Source organism: Trachypithecus francoisi, unplaced genomic scaffold (genome assembly GCF_009764315.1).
Source record: "Trachypithecus francoisi isolate TF-2019V2 unplaced genomic scaffold, Tfra_2.0 Lachesis_group13, whole genome shotgun sequence".
Taxonomy (NCBI): Eukaryota; Metazoa; Chordata; class Mammalia; order Primates; family Cercopithecidae; genus Trachypithecus; species Trachypithecus francoisi.
Genome location: NW_022681458.1, coordinates 130,527,117 through 130,546,131, shown reverse-complemented (window position 1 = coordinate 130,546,131; position 19,015 = coordinate 130,527,117). Strand labels below are relative to the sequence as shown.

At 53.6% G+C, this 19,015-nt stretch overlaps 1 protein-coding gene across 3 annotated transcripts in view; it reads left to right on the top strand.

Annotated features, from left to right (window-relative positions):
* Positions 1-19,007, top strand: part of LOC117095186 (POTE ankyrin domain family member I) — a 58,745-nt gene extending 39,738 nt beyond the window's left edge. For 2 of the 3 annotated variants that reach the window (XM_033231921.1, XM_033231918.1), the window contains one exon: positions 18,296-19,007. The gene's annotated coding sequence lies outside the window, so the exon portion shown is untranslated. The remainder of the gene's footprint in view (positions 1-18,295) is intronic. The other variant, XM_033231920.1, reaches the window with a different exon arrangement.
* Positions 19,008-19,015: the final 8 nt, after the last annotated feature.

The following is a 19,015-nucleotide window of genomic DNA, read 5'->3' as shown; positions in this document are numbered from 1 at the left end:
TGAATGAGGTTGGCATCTGTTCCACCTGCTCCTGGCACACCCTTGCAGAGGTGGCTGGTTGCTCTTTGAGCCAACTTGGCCTTACCTCGCATGCATAAGCCTCAGTGCAACTACCGTGCTACAAATGGAACCATATAGAGGAAATGAGCAGCAGGATCAGGAGCAGGGTGTGCCCTGCCTTTGGGGTCCATGTCTCAGGGCTCCTATGGAAGTGCAGGCTTGTTGGTTGCCAAGAGGCAGACCACAGGCCGTCTTGAGGAGGACTTTATGTTATAAAGTGCAGAAAGCAGGCAGGATTACTACCCATGGGACTCGGCCTTCTATGGCCCTGGCCAGACTTAGACTCTGGGAAAAACTGATTCAGAGCAGTGTGTAAGTAGCTGGGGCCTGTGCATGCCAGGCAAGGCCAGGCTGGCTCAAAGAGCAACCAGCCACGTCTGCAAGGGTGCACCTGGAGCAGGTGCACCATCCAGCAGCCTCAGCTACTCAAGGATGCAGCAATGGCCTGGTTCCCACAACTTGAGTGGCTTCCACCTAATGGCTGAAGGAGCAGAGGCCTGAGGAAAAGCAGACTGCATGTTGAACTGTTTAATCCATCTTAAGTTAATTTTTGTATAAAGGAGATGGCACCAGTTCATGCCTCAGGGCTCGTGTGGCACTGTAGCCACAGAAGGCCGAGTCCCCTGGGTGGTAATCCTGCCTGCTTTCTGCACTTGAACATGAAATTGTCCTCAAGACAGCCCGTGGTCTACCTCTCGGCCCTACCTTTAGGGTAGAAGAACTGATGTACCATGTCCATTAGTGAATGAGGTTGGTGGCTGCTCCATCTGCTGCTGGCACACCCATGCAGAGGTGGCTGGTTGCTCTTTGAGCTTGCTTGGCCTTGCCTGACACGCACAAGCGTCAGTGCAACTACCGTGCTACAAATGGAGCCATGTGGAGGAAACGAGCAGCAGGCTCAGGAGCAAGGTGTGCACTGCCTTTGGGGCTCCAGTCAGTGCCTCAGGCCTCGTACAGCAATGCGTGCCTGTTGGTTGCCAAGAGGCGGACCACAGGCCATCTTGAGAAGGGCTTTATGTTCAAGTGCAGAAAGCAGGCAGGATTACCACCCAGGGGACTCGGCCTTCTGTGGCCCTGGCCAGACTTAGACTCTGGGAAAAGCTGATTCAGAGGAGCGTGTAAATAGCTGAGGCCTGTGCATGCCAGGCAAGGCCAAGCTGGTTCAAAGAGCAACCAGCCACCTCTGCAAGGGTGCACCTGGAGCAGGTTCACCATCCAGCAGCCTCAGCTACTCAAGGACGCAGGGATGGCCAGGTTCACACAGGCTGAGTGGCTTCCACCTAATGACTGATAGAGCAGAGGCCTGAGGAAAAGCAGACGGCACCTTGAACTGTTTAATTCATTGTAAGTTACTTTTTGCATAAAGGAGATGGCAGCAGTTCATGCCTCAGGGCTCGTGTGGCACTGTAGCCACAGAAGGCCGAATCCCCTGGGTGGTAATCCTGCCTGCTTTCTGCACTTGAATGAAAAGTCCTCCTCAAGATGGCCTGTGGTCTACTTCTCGGCCTTACCTTTTGGGGTAGAAGAACTGATGTACCATGTCCATCAGCGAGTGAGGTTGGTGGCTGCTCCACCTGCTCCTGGCACACCCTTGCAGAGGTGACTGGTTGCTCTTTGAGCCAGCTTGGCCTTGCCTGGCATGCACAAGGCTCAGTACAACTACCGTGCTAAAAATGGAACCATATAGAGGAAATGAGCAGCAGGATCAGGAGCAGGGTGTGCGCTGCCTTTGGGGTTCCAGTCCATGTCTCAGGGCTCCTATGGAACTGCAGGCTTGTTGGTTACCATGAGGCAGACCACAGGCCGTCTTGAGGAGGACTTTATGTTCAAGTGCAGAAAGCAGGCAGAATTACCACCCATGGGACTCGGCCTTCTGTGGCCCTGGCCAGACTTAGACCCTGGGAAAAGCTGATTCGGAGCAGTGTGTAAGTAGCTGGGGCCTGTGTATGCCAGGCAAGGCCAAGCTGCCTCAAAGAACAACCAGCCACGTCTGCAAGGGTGCACCTGGAGCAGGTGCACCATCCAGCAGCCTCAGCTACTGAAGGACGCAGGGATGGCCTGGTTCCCACAACCTGAGTGGCTGCCACCTAATGGCTGAAGGAGCAGAGGCCTGAGGAAAAGCAGACTGCATGTTGAACTGTTTAATCCATCTTAAGTTAATTTTTGTATAAAGGAGATGGCACCAGTTCATGCCTCAGGGCTCGTGTGGCACTGTAGCCACAGAAGGCCGAGTCCCCTGGGTGGTAATCCTGCCTGCTTTCTGCACTTGAACATGAAATTGTCCTCAAGACGGCCTGTGGTCTACCTCTCGGCCCTACCTTTAGGGTAGAAGAACTGATGTACCATGTCCATCAGTGAATGAGGTTGGTGGCTGCTCCATCTGCTCCTGGCACACCCTTGCAGAGGTGGCTGGTTGCTCTTTGAGCTTGCTTGGCCTTGCCTGACACACACAAGCGTCAGTGCAACTACCGTGCTACAAATGGAACCATATAGAGGAAACGAGCAGCAGGCTGAGGAGCAGGTGTGCGCTGCCTTTTGGGTTCCATTCCATGTCTCAGGGCTCCTATGGAAGTGCAGGCTTCTTGGTTGCCAAGAGTCAGACCACAGGCCGTCTTGAGGAGGACTTTATGTTCAAGTGCAGAAAGCAGGCAGGGTTACCACCCAGGGGACTCGGCCTTCTGTGGTCCTGGCCAGACTCAGACTTCGGGACAAGCTAATTTGGAGTAGGGTATAAGTAGCTGGGGCCTGTGCATGCCAGGCAAGGCCAAGCCGGCTCAAAGCGCAACTAGTCACCTCTGCAAGAGTGCACCTGGAGCAGGTGGGCCAGCCAGCAACCTCAGCTATTCATGGCCAGGTTCCCACAGACTGAGTGGCTTCCACCTAATGACTGATGGAGCAGTGGCCTGAAGAAACACAGATGGCACGTTGAACTGTTTAATCCATCTTAAGTTAATTTTTGTATAAAGGAGATGGCACCAGTCCAAGCCTCAGGGCTCGTGTGGCACTGTAGCCACAGAAGGCCGAGTCCACTGGGTGGTAATCCTGCCTGCTTTCTGCATTTGAACATAAAGTCCTCCTCAAGACAGCCTGTGGTCTACCTCTCGGCCCTACCTTTCGGGTAGAAGAACTGATGTACCATGTCCATCAGCAAGTGAGGTTGGTAGCTGATCTACCTGCTCCTGGCACACCCTTGCAGAGGTGGCTGGTTGCTCTTTGAGCCAGCTCGGCCTTGCCTGGCATGCACAAGCTTCAGTGCAACTACCGTGCTACAAATGGAGCCATGTGGAGGAAACGAGCAGCAGGCTCAGGAGCAAGGTGTGCACTGCCTTTGGGGCTCCAGTCAGTGCCTCAGGCCTCGTACAGCAATGCGTGCCTGTTGGTTGCCAAGAGGCGGACCGCAGGCCATCTTGAGAAGGGCTTTATGTTCAAGTGCAGAAAGCAGGCAGGATTACCACCCAGGGGACTCGGCCTTCTGTGGCCCTGGCCAGACTTAGACTCTGGGAAAAGCTGATTCAGAGGAGCGTGTAAGTAGCTGGGGCCTGTGCATGCCAGGCAAGGCCAAGCTGGTTCAAAGAGCAATCAGCCACCTCTGCAAGGGTGCACCTGGAGCAGGTTCACCATCCAGCAGCCTCAGCTACTCAAGGACGCAGGGATGGCCAGATTCACACAGGCTGAGTGGCTTCCACCTAATGACTGATGGAGCAGAGGCCTGAAAAAAGGCAGATTGCATGTTGAACTGTTTAATCCGTCTTAATTTTTGTATAAAGGAGATGGCACCAGTTCATGCCTCAGGGCTCATGTGGCACTGTAGGCCACGGAAGGCCGAGTCCACTGGGTGGTAATCCTGCCTGCTTTCTGCACTTGAACATAAAGTCCTCCTCAAGATGGCCCGTGGTCTACCTCTCAGCCCTACCTTTAGGGTAGAAGAACTGATGTACCATGTCCATCAGCGAGTGTGGTTGGTGGCTGCTCCATCTGCTCCTGGCACACCCTTGCAGAGGTGGCTGGTTGCTGTTTGAGCTTGCTTGGCCTTGCCTGACATGCACAAGCCACAGTGCAACTACCGTGCTACAAATGGAACCATATAGAGGAAATGAGCAGCAGGCTGAGGAGCAGGGTGTGCGCTGCCTTTTGGGTTCCATTTCACGTCTCAGGGCGCCTGTGGAAGTGCAGGCTTGTTGGTTGCCAAGAGGCGGACCACAGGCCGTCCTGAGGAGGACTTTATGTTCAAGTGCAGAAAGTGGTCAGGATTACCACCCAGGGGACTTGGCCTTCTGTGGCTCTGGGCAGACATAGACTTTGGGACAAGCTGATTTGGAGCATCGTGTAAGTAGCTGAGGCCTGTGTATGCCAGGCAAGGCCAAGCTGGCTCAAAGCGCAACCTGCCACCTCTGCAAGGGTGCACCTGAAGCAGGTGCACCATCCAGCAACCTCAGCTACTCAAGGACGCAGGAATGGCCAGGTTCCCACAACCTGAGTGGCTGCCACCTAAAGACTGATGGAGCAGAGACCTGAGGAAAAGCAGATGGTATTTTGACCCTACCTCTAGGGTAGAAAAACTGACGTACCCTAACCGGTAGCGAGTGATGTTGGTCACTCTTCCACTGGCTCCTGGCACACCCTTGCAGAGGTGGCTGGTTGCTCTTTGAGCCAGCTTGGCTTTGCCTGGCATGCACAAACCTCAGTGCAACAACCGTGGTACAAATGGAACCATGTAGAGGAAGTGAGCAACAGGTTCAGGAGCAGGGTGTGTGCTGCCTTTGGTGTTCCGGTTTATTCCTTAGGTCTCCTATGACACTGCAGGCTTCTTGGTTGCCAAGACGCAGACCACAGGCCGTCTTGAGGAGGACTTTACGTTCAAGTGCAGAAAGCAGCCAGGATTACCACCCCAGGGGACTTGGCCTTCTGTGGCTCTGGGCAGACATAGACTTTGGGACAAGCTGATTTGGAGCATCGTGTAAGTAGCTGAGGCCTGTGTATGCCAGGCAAGGCCAAGCTGGCTCAAAGCGCAACCTGCCACCTCTGCAAGGGTGCACCTGAAGCAGGTGCACCATCCAGCAACCTCAGCTACTCAAGGACGCAGGAATGGCCAGGTTCCCACAACCTGAGTGGCTGCCACCTAAAGACTGATGGAGCAGAGACCTGAGGAAAAGCAGATGGTATTTTGACCCTACCTCTAGGGTAGAAAAACTGACGTACCCTAACCGGTAGCGAGTGATGTTGGTCACTCTTCCACTGGCTCCTGGCACACCCTTGCAGAGGTGGCTGGTTGCTCTTTGAGCCAGCTTGGCTTTGCCTGGCATGCACAAACCTCAGTGCAACAACCGTGGTACAAATGGAACCATGTAGAGGAAGTGAGCAACAGGTTCAGGAGCAGGGTGTGTGCTGCCTTTGGTGTTCCGGTTTATTCCTTAGGTCTCCTATGACACTGCAGGCTTCTTGGTTGCCAAGACGCAGACCACAGGCCGTCTTGAGGAGGACTTTACGTTCAAGTGCAGAAAGCAGCCAGGATTACCACCCCAGGGACTTGGCCTTCTGTGGCCTTGGCCAGAGTTGGAATTTCGGCCAAGGCAGGTCAAGCTGACTCTGTGCAGCGTGTAGGTAGCCGGGGCCTGTGCATGTCAGGCAAGTCCAAGTTGGCTCAAAGAGCAACCAGCCACCTCTGCAAGGGTGCGCCTGGAGCAGGTGGGCAGCCACCAACCTCACCCAGTCAAGGAAGCAGGGATTGCCAGGTTCCTACAGCCTGGGGGCTGCCTCCTGATGACTGATTTAGCAGAGTCCTCAGGAAAAGCAGATAGCACTGGGGCCCTACCTGTAGGGTAGAAGAACTGATGTACCCCGACTGGAAGCACATGAGGTTGTTGACTCATCCACCGACTCCTGGCACACGCTTGCAGAAGTGGCTGGTTGCTCTTTGAGGCAACTTGGCCCTGCCTGGCATGCAGAAGCCTCAGTGCAGCAACTGTGCTACAAATGGAGCCACGTAGAGAAAACGAGCAGCAGGCTCAGGAGCAGGGTGTGTGCTGCCTTTGGGGCTCCAGTCAGTGCCTCAGGGCTCATGTGGCAGTGTGTGCTTGTTGGTTGCCAAGAGGCAGACCACAGGCCATCTTGAGTAGGACTTTGCATTCAAGTGCAGAAAGCAGGCAGGATTACCACTCAGGGGAGTTGGCCTTCTGTGGTCCTGGCCAGACGTAGAATTTGGGACAAGCTGACTCAGAGCAGCCTGTAAGTTACTGGGGCCTGTGCATGCCAGGCAAGGCTAAGCTGGCTCAAATAGCAACCAGACACCTCTGCAATGGTGTGCCTGGAGCAGGTGGGCCAGCCAGCAACCTCACCCACTCAAGGACGCAGGGATGTTGAGATTCCCACAGTCTGAGTGGCTGCCACCTAATGGCTGATGGAACAGAGGCCTGAGGAAATGCAGGTGGCACGTTGAAGTGTTTAATCTGTCTTAATTTTTGTATAAAGCAGATGGCACCGGTGCATGCCTCAGGGCTCGTGTGGCACTGTGGGCGACGGAAGGCCGAGTCCCTTGGGTGGTAATCCTGCCTGCTTTCTGCACTTGAGCATAAAGTCCTCCTCAAGACGGCCTGTGGTCTGCCTCTCGCCCTACCTTTAGGGTAGAAGAACTGATGTACCATGTCCATCAGTGAGTGAGTTTGGTGGCTGGTCCACCTGCTCCTGGCACACCCTTGCAGAGGTGGCTGGTTGCTCTTTGAGCTTGCTTGGCCTTGCCCGGATGCAGAAGCCTCAGTGCAACAACCATGCTACACATGGAGCCATATGGAGGAAACGAGCACCGGCTCAGGAGCAGGGTGAGTGTTGCCTTTTGGTCTCCAGTTCATGCCTCAGGGCTTCTATGGCACTACAGCCTTCTTGATTGCAAAGATGCAGACCACAGGCCGTTTTGAGGAGGACTTTTTGTTCAAGTGGAGAAAGCGGGCAGGATTACCACCCAGGAGGCTCGGCCTTCTGTGGCCCTGGCCAGACTTAGAATTTGGGCCAAGGCAGGACAAGCTGACTCGGAGCACCGTGTAGTTAGCTGGGGCCTGTGCTTGCCACGTAAGGCTAAGCTGATTCTTGGAGCAATGAGCCACCTCTGCAAGGGTGTTCCTAGAGCAGTTGGACCAGCCACCACCCTCACCCAGTCAAGGAAGCAGGGATGGCGAGGTTCCTATAACCTGAGTGACTTCCTCCTGATGGCTGAGGTAACAGAGGCCTCAGGTAAAGCAGATAGCACTGGGGCTCTACCTGTAGGGTAGAAGTGATGTACCTCGACTTGCAGCGAGTGAGGTTGGTGGCTCATCCACTGACTCTTTGCACACCCTTGCAGAAGTGGCTGGTTGCTCTTTGAGCCAGGTTGGCCTTTCCTGGCATGCACAAGCCTCAGTGCAACAACCGTGCTACAAATGAAGCCACAGAGGAAATGAACAGCAGACTCAGGAGCAGGGTGTGCGCTGCCTTTGGGGCTCCAATCCATGCCTCAGGGCTAATATGGCACTTCGGGTTTCTTGGTTGCCAAGAGGCAGACCACAGGCCGTCTTGAGGAAGACTTTATGTTCAAGTGCAGAAAGTCGCCAGAATTACCACCTGGGGGACTCAACTTCTGTGGCCGTGGCCTGACTTAGAATTTGGCCCATGGCCGCACAGGCTCACTCAGAGCAGCGTGTCAGTACCTTGTGCCTGTGCATGCCAGGCAAGGCCAAGCTGGCTCAAAGAGCAACCAGCCTCTTCTGCAAGGGTGTGCCAGGAGCCGGTGGACCAGCCACTAACCTCCCCCACTCAAGGAAGCAGGTATGGCCAGGTTCACACAGCATGAGTGGCTGCCACCTCATGGCTGATGGAGCAGAGGCCTGAGGAAAAGCAGATGGCACTGTGGCCTTACCTTTAGCGTAGGAGAACTGATGTCCCATGTCCTGCAGCAAGTGATGTTGGTGGCTGGTCTGTCTTCTGTTGGCACACCCTTGCAGAAGTGGCTGGTTGCTCTTTGAGCCAGCTTGGCCTTGCCCAGCATGTAGAAGCCTCAGTGCAACAACCGTGCTACAAATGGAGCCACACAGAAAATAAAGCAGCAGGCTCAGGAGCAGGGTGTGCGCTGCCTTTGGTGCTCCAGTCCATGCCTCAGGGCTACTATGGCACTGCGGTCTTGTTGGTTGCCAAAAGGCAGACCACAGGCCGTCTTGAGGAGGACTTTATGTTAAAGTGCAGAAAGTGGGCAGGATTACCACCCAGGGTACTCGGCCTTCTGTGTCCCTGGCCAGACTTAGAATTTAGGAAAAGGCAGAACAAGCTCACTCGGAGCAGTGTGTCAGTAGCTGGGGCCTGTGCATTGCAGGCAAAGCCAAGGTGGCTCAAGAGCAACCAGCCACTTCTGCTAGGGTGGGCCTGGGGTCCGGAGGGTGGTGGCCCTCTGCATGGGGCCTGCAAGCCTGTATTTTCCTTCTGCAGTGCCCTAGCAGAGGTTTCCCAAGAGGCTCTGCCTCTGTAGCATGCTTCTTCCTGGAAACAGTGGGAGGTGGTTTTCCAGGGTGGAAGCCTTCACCAATGGTTAAGCACTGTCTTCTTGATGCTGACCTTGTGATAGTGAGTTCTCATGAGATCTGGTTTTATAGCAAGGTGTGGCACCTTTTTCCTCTCAGTCTGCTCCTTCTCCTGCCACGTGAAACATCTTGCCCCTTGGCCTTCTGGTATGATCAGGAAGCACCTGAGTCTTCCCAGAAGCAGAAGCCACTGTTTCCTTTGCAGCCTGCAGAACCGTGAGCCAATTCAACTTTCTTTATGATCATGCAGACAGTTAGTACGGTGAACTCAAGCCATGAAATGCCTTCAGGGTCTTTTCCCCATTGTCTTGGCAATCGGTGCTCAGCTTCTTTTCATGCAAATATCTGAAGCCTGCGTGAATTTTTTCCTTGAAATTGGACTTTTCTTTTACCACATTGCCAGGCTGTGACAAAGATAGCTGATGGTGTAGAAGCAGGTTCAGAAGTGGATAAAAGACAGAGGTCGTGAGAATTGGGAGAACTTAGAAGACAGCAAGGTGAGGAAAAGTTTGGAGCACTGTAGAGAATTGTGAAATGCTTGTGATGAGAAGGCTGACAGAAGGATGGACAGTGAAAGCCAGACTTAAAAGGTCTCAGATGAAAATGAGGAATTTCCTGTGAACAAGAGCCAGGGTTCCATTTGATTGGCCTAACAGAGAACGTGGCTGCACAGTGACCCTGACCTGGAGATCTGTGAAACTATGAACTTGGGGGTGATGATTTAGGATATATCTTGTGGAATAAACATCTAGGCAGCATAGCTCAAGAGGTGTCCTGTCTGCATCGAACAGCCTGTGTTATGTATGAGCCTAAGGAATGACCTCAAGTTGGAACTTCTATTTAAATGAGAAGCGGAGCTCGAAAGTTTGGAAAATTGCAGCCTGGCCAAGTGGTCAAAAAGAAAAGCTATTTTCTTTTTGAAAATAGGATAGCTAACAGCTAATAGCTAATAAAATAGAAAATAGCTAATGGGGAAAATTCAAGAAGGTTCAGGGTATTTGCATAAAAAGGAGCTTAGTGCAAGCAGCCAAGACAAAGGGTAAAAGGCCTTGAAGGCATTTCAGAGACCTTTGCAGTGGCCCTTGCTGTCACAGGTCCTGGGGCCTAGCAGAGACTAATGGTTTCCTGGGCCAGCTGCATGGCCCCACTTCTGTGTGCATCATAAGGACACGGCTGCCTTCATCCCTGCAGCTGGAGCTCCAGCCATGACTAAAAGATGCACAGATAGAGCTTGGGTCACTGCTTCAGAGGTGGTTCCAAGCCTTGATGGCTTCCACATAGTGTTAAGCCATCAGGTGCACAGAGCAAGAGACCAGAGGCTCGGGAGCCTCCGTCTAGACTCCAGAGGATGTACAGAAAAACCTGGGTGTGCAGGCAGGAGCCTTTCCAAGAGCCAGACCCTCATAGAAAACCTCTACTAGGGCAGCAAAGAAGGGACATAGAGGGTTGAAGCCCCCACACAGGGAGGCTCCATTCTCCAAACCCCAGATTCATAGACCCACCACCAGCTTGCACCCTGAGTGTGGAAAAGCCACGGGCACTCAACCTCAGCCCTGTCCATGAGAGGCAGCCTTGGGTGCTGAACGCTGTAAAGCCACAGGCGCAGATCTGCCCAAGGCCTTGGGAGCCCAGCCTCCACATCCCTGTGCCCTGGATGTGGGACAAGGATTCAGAAAGGATGATTTTGGAGCTGTCGGATTGAGTAACTGGCCTCCTGGGTAATGGATGTCCACATATCCTGTGAATCCCATGTGTTTTGTTTTTCTTTCTGGCAATTTTTTTTTTCTATTGCCTGGAATGCTTACCCATTGGCTGTACAATCATTGTACCTTGGAAGTAGTTAACTTGCTTTATAATTCAGAAACTCAGGGGCAGAAAGGACTGTAGCCTTGTCTCAGATGAGACTTTGGGCTTTGGACATTTGAGTAAATGCTGGAATTATTTAAGATTTGGGGGACTGTAGGGAAGGCATCATTGTATTTTGCAGTGTGAGAAAGACAGGAGATTTGGGAGACCAGGGACAGAATTATATGATTTGGCTCTGTGTCGCTACCAAAACTCCTGTGGAATTGTAACGGGAAAAGTTAAATGTGGGGACTGGTGGATGGTGATTTAATCATGGTGGAGGGTGGAGGTTGGAAGGTAGGGTGGTGAGGAGCATTGTGGGGATTGTGGTGGGGTTCGGGGGAAAGGCAGGGGTGGAAGGCAGATCCTTCACAAATGGTTAAATATCATCTTTTTAATGCTGTCCTTCTGAAAGTTTGCTTCATGATTTAGGGGCTTTGAGATTCAATGAATACTGGCCTGCTGGGTTTTGGATGTGCATTGGGCCTGTGGTCCCATTTGTATTATTTTTCTGGGAAATTTCTTCCCTTTGGATTGAGAAAGCTTACCCAATGTCTGTACCATCATTGTACCTTAAAAGAACTCCATTTGAAATTCAGGAACTCACAGGCAGAAGAGACTGTAGCCTTGTATCAGATAAGACTTTGAACTTTTTACATTTGAGTTAATGCTGGTACGAGTTAAGGCTTTTGGAAACATTTGAAAAGGCATGACTGTATTTTACTCTGTGAGAATGACATGAGATTCAGGGGGAGGAGGTCCAGGGCAGAATGATATGGTTTGGCTATATTTCTCTAGAAAAACTCATGTGGAATTGCAATCCCAAATGTTGGAGGTGGAGCCTGGTGGGAGGTGATTTAATCATGGATGGGAGGGGGTGGGGTTGGAGGGAAAAAGGGGTGGGTAGGGTGGTGAGGAGTAAGCTGGCTGTAGGGTGGTGGGAGGGTGGGGGTAGTAGGAAGGAGGAGTAGCCTGCTGCAGAGGCAGAGGCTCATGCAAAACCTCTACTAGGACAGTGCACCTGTGGCTTTGCAGGGTGTAGCCCCACGGCTGCTCTCATGGGCTGGGCTGATGTTGAGTGCCAGTAGTTTTTCCATACTGAAGGTGCGAGCTGTTGGTGGGGCTATAAATCTGGTTTTGGAGGATGATGGCCTCCTGCATAGGGGTTCCAAGCCCATGTTTTTCTTCTGCACTGCCATAGTACGGGTTTTCCAAGAGGCTCTGCCTCTGCCTCAGGCTTCTGCCTGGAAACAGTAGGGGGTGGAGGTGGGTTGGGGAGCGGATCCTTCACCAGTGATTAAGCACCATCTTCTTGATGCTGACCTCGTGACAGTGAGTTCTCATGAACTTCCTCATAGTGTTAAGCCACTGGTTGGATGGAGCATGAGACTAGAGGCTTGGGAGCCTCTGTATAGATTTTGGAGGATGTATGGAAATGTCTGGGTGTCCAGGCAAAAGCCTTCCAAAAAGGCAGAATCTCATAAGAAACCTCTACCAGGGCAGTGCAGAAGGAAAATACAGAGTTGGAGCCCCCACACTGGAGGCCACCATCATGAAGACCCCAGATTCATAGACCCCGCAACAGCTTGTACGGTCCGTGGGGAAAAGCTACAGGCACTCAACACCAGCCCAGCCCATGAAGGCAGCCCTGGGGTGTAAACCCTGCAAAGCCACAGGTGCAGAGCTGCCCGAGGCCTTGGGAGCCCAGCCCTTACCTCCGTGTGCCCTGGATGTGGGACAAGGTTTCAAAAAGGATAATGTTGGAGTTGTAGGATTGAATGACTGGCCTTCTGGGTTTGGAGTTTCAGGGGCCTGTAAGTCCTTTCTGTGTTTTGTTCTTACTGGCACAATTATTCCTTTTGGCTGGGAATGCTTACCCATTGCCTGTATAAGCATTGTACCTTGGAAGTAGTTAACTTGCTTATATTTCAGAGGTTCATGAGTCTAAGGGTCTGCAGCCTTGTGTTGGATGAGACTTTAAGCTTTGAACATTTGTATAAATGATGAAATGATATAAGACTTTGGGGGATTGTAGGGAAGGTATCATTGTAGTTGGCAATGTGAGAAGGACATTGTTTGGACGAACGGAGGCAAGATGGCGCACTTCCGGGTTCTTCATCCCCCCCCAACTTTTCCCGCGCGCGCGAAAATGCAGCCGACGCCCGGGAAGGTGCAGACCAACTGGGCATGCGCCAGGTGACGTCAATCTGAAGAGACCAAGATTTACCTGGTCGCACCTGCGGAATGCCCCCGGACACGCCCATGCCCTGCCTATCGCCCTCCCACTCCCAGAAAAGCCACTCCGGACCAGTGCCACGCACGGACTTCCCAGCTTCCCCACTGCGGTCGGGACTGTCGGAACTCCGTCCGAGAGCACCATGGAGAACTCTGTGGGCCTCTTTCGCCGGAGGCCAACAGACCTCTCCTTACCCACCTTCTTCCCCTGAAGCTAGGTGACCAAAATAAACCTGCAGTTTTGCTCCTACCCTTGCCTAGTCGCTGGTTCCTTTGCGCCCGCTCTGGTGGTCTTAGAAAAACAAGTCAGACATGAGATTTGGGCCAAGGACAGAATAATAAATTTGGCTCTGTGTCCCTACCAAAAGTCGTGTGGAATTGTAATGGGGAATGTTAAAGGTGGGGCCTGGTGGAAGATGATTTAATCATGGTGGAGAGTGGGGGTTGGAAGGTGGGGGATAGGGAGAATGGGGGGATTATGTTGGGGGTGAGGGGTGAAAAATGATGGTGGCAGGTGGATCCTTCACAAATGATTAAACACAATCTCCTTATTTGTGTCCTTGTGATAATGAGTTATCTTCATGATTTTGGAGCTGTGAGACTGAATGGATACTGGCCTCTTGGGTTTTGGACTTGCATTGGGCCTGTGGTCCCATCTGTGTTATTTTGCTGGGAAATTTCTTCCCGTTGGATTGAGAAAGCTTACCCAATGAGTGTACCATCTTGTATCTTGAAAGAAAAGAATGCCCTTTTAAATTCAGGGACTCATAGGCAAATAAGACTGCAGGCTTGTCTCAGATGAGACATTGCACTTTTTACATTTGAGTTAATGCTGGAATGAGTTAAGACTTTTGGCAACTTTTGAAAAGGTATGATTGTATTTTGCTCTGTGAGGACATGAGATTCGGAGGGGTCGGGGTCAGAATAATATGGACTGGCTGTGTTTCCCTACAAAATCTCATGTGAATTGTAGTCCTGAATGTTGGAGATGGGGCCTGGCGGTAGGTGATTTAATCGTGGATGGAACGGGGTTAGGGTTGGAAGGAAAAAATGTGGGTAGTGTCAGTAGGAGTGGGTTGTCAGTAGGGTGGTGAGAGGATGGTGGGTATAGGAAGGGGGAGTAGCCTGCTGCAGAGGCACAGCCTCATGGAAAACCTCTACTAGGGCAGTGCTGGCTTTGCAGGCTTTAGCCCCCATGGCTGCTCTCATGGGCTGAGCTGGTGTTGAGTGCCTGTAGCTTTTCTATACTGAGGGTGCAGGCTGTTAGTGGGCTTATGAGTCTGGGGTCTGGAAGATGGTGGCCTCCTGTGTGGGGGCTCCAAGCCCATATTTTCCTTCCGCACTGCCATAGTAGAAGTTTCCCAAAAGGCTCTGCCTCTGCAGGAGGCTTCTGCCTGGAAACAGTAGGCAGTGGTGTGTGTGGTGGATCCTTCACCAATGGTTAATCTTCTTGGTGCTGATCTCCTGATAGTGAGTTGTCATGTGATTCGGTTGTATAATGGGCTGTGGCACCTCTTTCCTCTCTCTGTCTTGCTCCTACTTCTGCCATATGAAACACTTCATTGCTACTCGGCCTTCTGGTGTGGTTAGGAGGGCCCTGATCAGCGTGCACCTGCTCAGTGGACCTAGTCAGTTGGGACTTGGTCAGCGAGGCTTATTTAGTGGCAGCGTGGTCAGCAGGGGTCTGCTTAGAGAGGGTCTCAGGGGGATCTAGTGGTGGGGGTTTTGGTGAGTGGGGACGTATTGGCAGCCAGTTGTTTGGTGTCTGGTCAGTGCAAACCTGGGCTGTGGGGCTTGACCAGTGGAGACCTGGTTAGCTGGGGCTTAGTGGTAGCCTGGTCAGCATGGGCTGGGTCACTTGTGAGCAGGTCAAGGGGTGCTATTCAGTGGAGGACTGGTCACATGGGACCTAGTCAGCAGGGCCTGGTGGGTGTGTCCTCATCAGTGAGGCCCTTGCCAGTGGGGCCCTGGTCAGGGCAACCTGGTCAGTGGAATCTAATCAGAGGGGACCTGGTCAGAGAGGACTTGGTCAGTGGTGACTTTTGTAGCACTGGTCTACGGGGTGACCTGGTCATCAGGGACCTGAGCAGTCGGTGCCTGTTCCATGGGGCCTACTTATTAGGGTCCCAATCAGGGGCATCTGGTCACCTCAGGCCTGGTTAGGAGGGGCCTGATCAGTGGCAGCCTGTTCCCTGGAGGCCTGGTCAGTGGGGCCTCATCTGTGGGGTCAGGCAGTGGGGTCATGATCAGTGGAACCTGATAAGTGAGGCCTTGTCGCTAATGACCTAGTCAATGAGAACTTGTCAGTAAGGACCTGGTCAGTGAGGCCTTGTCAGTAAGGACCTTGTCAGTGAGGCCTGGTCAGTAAGGACCTGGTCAGTGAGGCCTGGTCAGTAAGGACCTGGTCAATGAGACCTGGTCAGTGAGGCCTTGTCAGGGAGGCCTTGTCAGTAAGGACCTGGTCAGTGAGGCCTGGTCAGTAAGGACCTGGTCAGTGAGGCCTGGTCAGTGAGGACTTGTCAGTAAGGACCTGGTCAGTGAGTCCTTGTCAGGGAGGCCTTGTCAGTAAGGACCTGGTCAGTGAGGACTTGTCAGTAAGGACCTGGTCAGTGAGTCCTTGTCAGGGAGGCCTTGTCAGTAAGGACCTGGTCAGTGAGGACTTGTCAGTAAGGACCTGGTCAGTGAGTCCTTGTCAGGGAGGCCTGGTCAGTAAGGACCTTGTCAGTGAGGCCTGGTCAGTAAGGACCCGGTCAGTGAGGCCTTGTCATGGAGGCCTTGTCAGTAACGACCTGGTCCGTGAGGCCTTGTCAGTGAGGTCTGGTCAGTGGAGTCCTGGTCATTGTGTGACTGGTAGCGGGGGCATGGTTAGTGGGGCCTGGTGATGGGGGGTCTAATCAGTGAGGGTGTGGTCAGGGAAGACCTGATGTGTGGAGTCTGGTCAGCAGGAACCTGGTCAGTGGGGACTGCTGAGCACTGCTTGGAGAAGCCAGGTGTATTGTGCGTTATCAAGGGCCCTGTGGACAGCTGGGATGGCCCAGTGGTGCCCAACGGCCCAGTCAAAAGTGGACAAAGCAGGTGTGTGGATGGACCTGGGAGATCTTGCTCAGAGATTCTAACAGGACAAAGGTAAAGAAAGGGCCAGAGTGGCCGGAGAGATGGTCACAGTCTATGGGCTGCACAGGATGGAGGAAGCCAGGGAACAGGCAGTGTGGGCAGCTGGGGTGCAGGGAGACGCAGGTGCATGCTGGGAGGTCAGATCCTGTGAGGGCTGTGAGGGGTCAAGTGGGGTGGGCTCCAGGTACACCCTCAGTGCAGTGGGTGGGTCTCACCCCAGGCTCCCTGAACCCCAGCCAGGTGATATGGTCACTCCCTCGGGGACTGCTCTCAGGCCCCGGCTAACCATCCTGGGCAGTGCTGTCCCATGTCAGGACTGTCAGGACTGGACTTTCTCAGATCCTGTAGAGGGCACAGCCTCCAGCCTAGGAGGGGCAGCCCCATGGTGCAGCCTGAGCTCTCCATGGGCCTGGAGCATCCCCTGCCAGCCTTGTGCTCCCTCTTCTCCCAGATCCCACTTTTCCAGGGTCAGCCAGCAGGGAGGCCCCATCCTCCCTTCCCTATGTGTCTCCTGGGCTGAAACTTGTGGCAGATTGGGTCAGGGATGGGCTTCCCTCAGGCCCATTTGGGGAGGGGACTGGCTTCCAGCCTGGTGCAGGTCCTCAGCTCCGCCTTGGTTGCCTTAGAGTGAGATGGATCAGTCAGTGCCCTGAAGGTGAAGATAAGAGACTGTCCCTGCTGTTGGGAGGCTGGTCTAGGGATGGAGGACTTAACAGGTCCTTCCAGTCTGTCAGGCCTGGGCAGCACTGTCTTGTCTTAGGACTCAGAAAGGCCAGTCCTGAGATGAGGCAGTGCTGCCCAGGGCGGGTGGCTGGGACCTGACAGCAGTCCCCCAGTGAGTGACCACATCACACATCCAGGGTCCGGGAAGCCTGGTCTGAGACATGCCCAGTGCACTGAAGGTGCACCTGGAGCCCACCCCACCTGATGCCTCCACAGCCCTGACCTCCCAGCATGTTCTTGCCTCTCCCTGCACCACAGCTGCCCACCTTGCCTGTTCCCTGAGTTCCTCCATCCTATCCAGCAGGATGGGATGGACAGGGGGACAGCCTGTGTGCACATTTCATGGCAAGTGGGAGTGACACACCATCTCTGGGAGGCACCATGGTTCCTGCCAAATCTGACCCCAGGACTCTGTCCTTGAGGTGGTTTTACCAAACCCCAAACCCAGAACTGCAGTTGTGGCTCAGGGGTCAGCACCTGCTAGTGCCAGGACACTACTGGGAGGCTGGGACCTGACCAAAGCCCATGGTGTCTCTGACCTGAGGACAGGGTGTCTTGGGACTATAAGGCCAGGCCACCAATGGCCATTGGGTCTTAGGGGTTCAGCCCCAATGTTTGTCCTTCCCTGGCTCCTTCTGATTCAGTGCCATCAGGGCCCTGAAGCCCAAGACTCGCATCCAAGGTCCCCTCCAGGAATCCTGGCAGCTCAGCATACTTTATCGCCTGTCATCTGAGAGCAAACGTGTAAAATCGGATGCACAGAAAAATGACTCAAAGTGCTTACTGACTACGAGAAATCTAGGAGCAGCAAGAAGGTAATGGGGAAAGGGAGGGACCTCCATGACCAGTGTCTGCAGAGCCAGGGGTACAGGCACCCAGTGCTGTGGCCTGGCACCAGCTGCCTCTCAGAGGGTGGGTGGCACACTGTCCTTACCCAGAGGACAGCAGGCTGGTCACCAGCTTTTCTACCTGTCCCGGTAAGCATCACATTGCTGGAGGAGAATTTCATCCCAGAGCTTGGACCATCCCTAGCTCAGGGGCTGGGGTTGTCGCTTGGTGATGTAAATGAAAAAACAGGTCCAGATCAGAGTTCCTGATGTTGAACACTCATCCATTCTTTGAATCATGGGAGGGGAGGCCTGGTACTAGGTGGACCTAACCTCTTTGAGGAACCACAGAGCCCAAGGCTGGAAACCTCCAGAATCCTCCACCCCCGATCCTCCCTGGGGACCCCTGTGGCCTGTCTCACCGAGCTCTCTCCCCGGGGACCCCTGTGGCCTGTCTCACCAAGCTCTCTCCCCGGGGACCCCTGTGGCCTGTCACACCGAGCACTCTTCCATCCGTAGATGTCCCGGCTGCTCTGTGAGGGAGTTCCCTTTCAGGTGTGGGGCTGGGCATGGCCACTCCTGCTGGATGTCTAGATGGTGGAAACCAAGGGCCTAGGGAAATACCAGGTACAGCCTTTCCACCCTCATCCAACACAGGACAAACAGGCCAGGCGGTGTCAGGAGCCCAGGTCTCCAGCTGGAGGGAACGTCAACCCTGCAGTGGGAACAGGGGCCCATTGTACATCCTAGGCACAGGCACCACAGGTAAGCTGGGCTTGGTACCTACCCCTCCCCGGATTCAGAAAGAAGCCAAACAAGGAGCTTTGTGCAGAATGAAGCCTCCTTCCTTCCAGAAGCACTGCTGACTGTTTGGTGGTTGCCATTTGTGGCAGTGAGCCTTTTCTTTATTCTGAGGTTGGTCTGGTTTCTCCTCTTGGCCCTGACCTAAAGATTATAAAGGAGAACAGCAAGAGGTCCCCAGGAAACGTCCACAGATGGCATTGGAAATAAGTCACCTTCTGAGAAGCACGTCATGTTCTGGGAAGGCTAAGGCATCAAGTAAGGCCTATGGGGTTGGAGGATCCCTGGGCAGGTGGGGCAATCCACAGCCTTGGAGTCTTCCCATGGGAATTGGGAGGTCCCAAGGCAGAGGCAGTGGTTCCACAGGAGGAGTCACAGAGCCAGCAAGGGCTCTCCTGGCCCAGGGAGCAGTCAACACCATGGACTGAACACCTGCTGGGCTCAAAGTCCTGGTCCAGACTGGGGCATGTGGAGCCATGAGGGAACTCGGAGTGGGAGACAGAGAGACAAGTGTGCTCAGAGGGCACCCATTTCTGGAAGTAGTGTGGTCCAGAGATTTTGGCTGGGAAGGACTTCCAGGGTTTCATATGTGTTGTGGAGCTGCTTCCTCTCCCCAGCCTCACCCTGCAGGAATGCCAGTGAATATGTTGCCGCCATCTTGGAGCTCAGTGCCCTCATAGTGTAACGGCACCAGCAGATCTGTCTGTGCACGGACTTCCTGTACTACCTCATTCCTGAGGAGCAATGCTTCTGCAGGGCCTCTGACTTGGTGCACAAGTTCAGACACCATCATCCTGGAGCAGTACCGCACCCTCACTAGCCAGGGTGTTGATGACTTCCTCAAGGCCAAGCCCACGTTCAAGGCTTCAG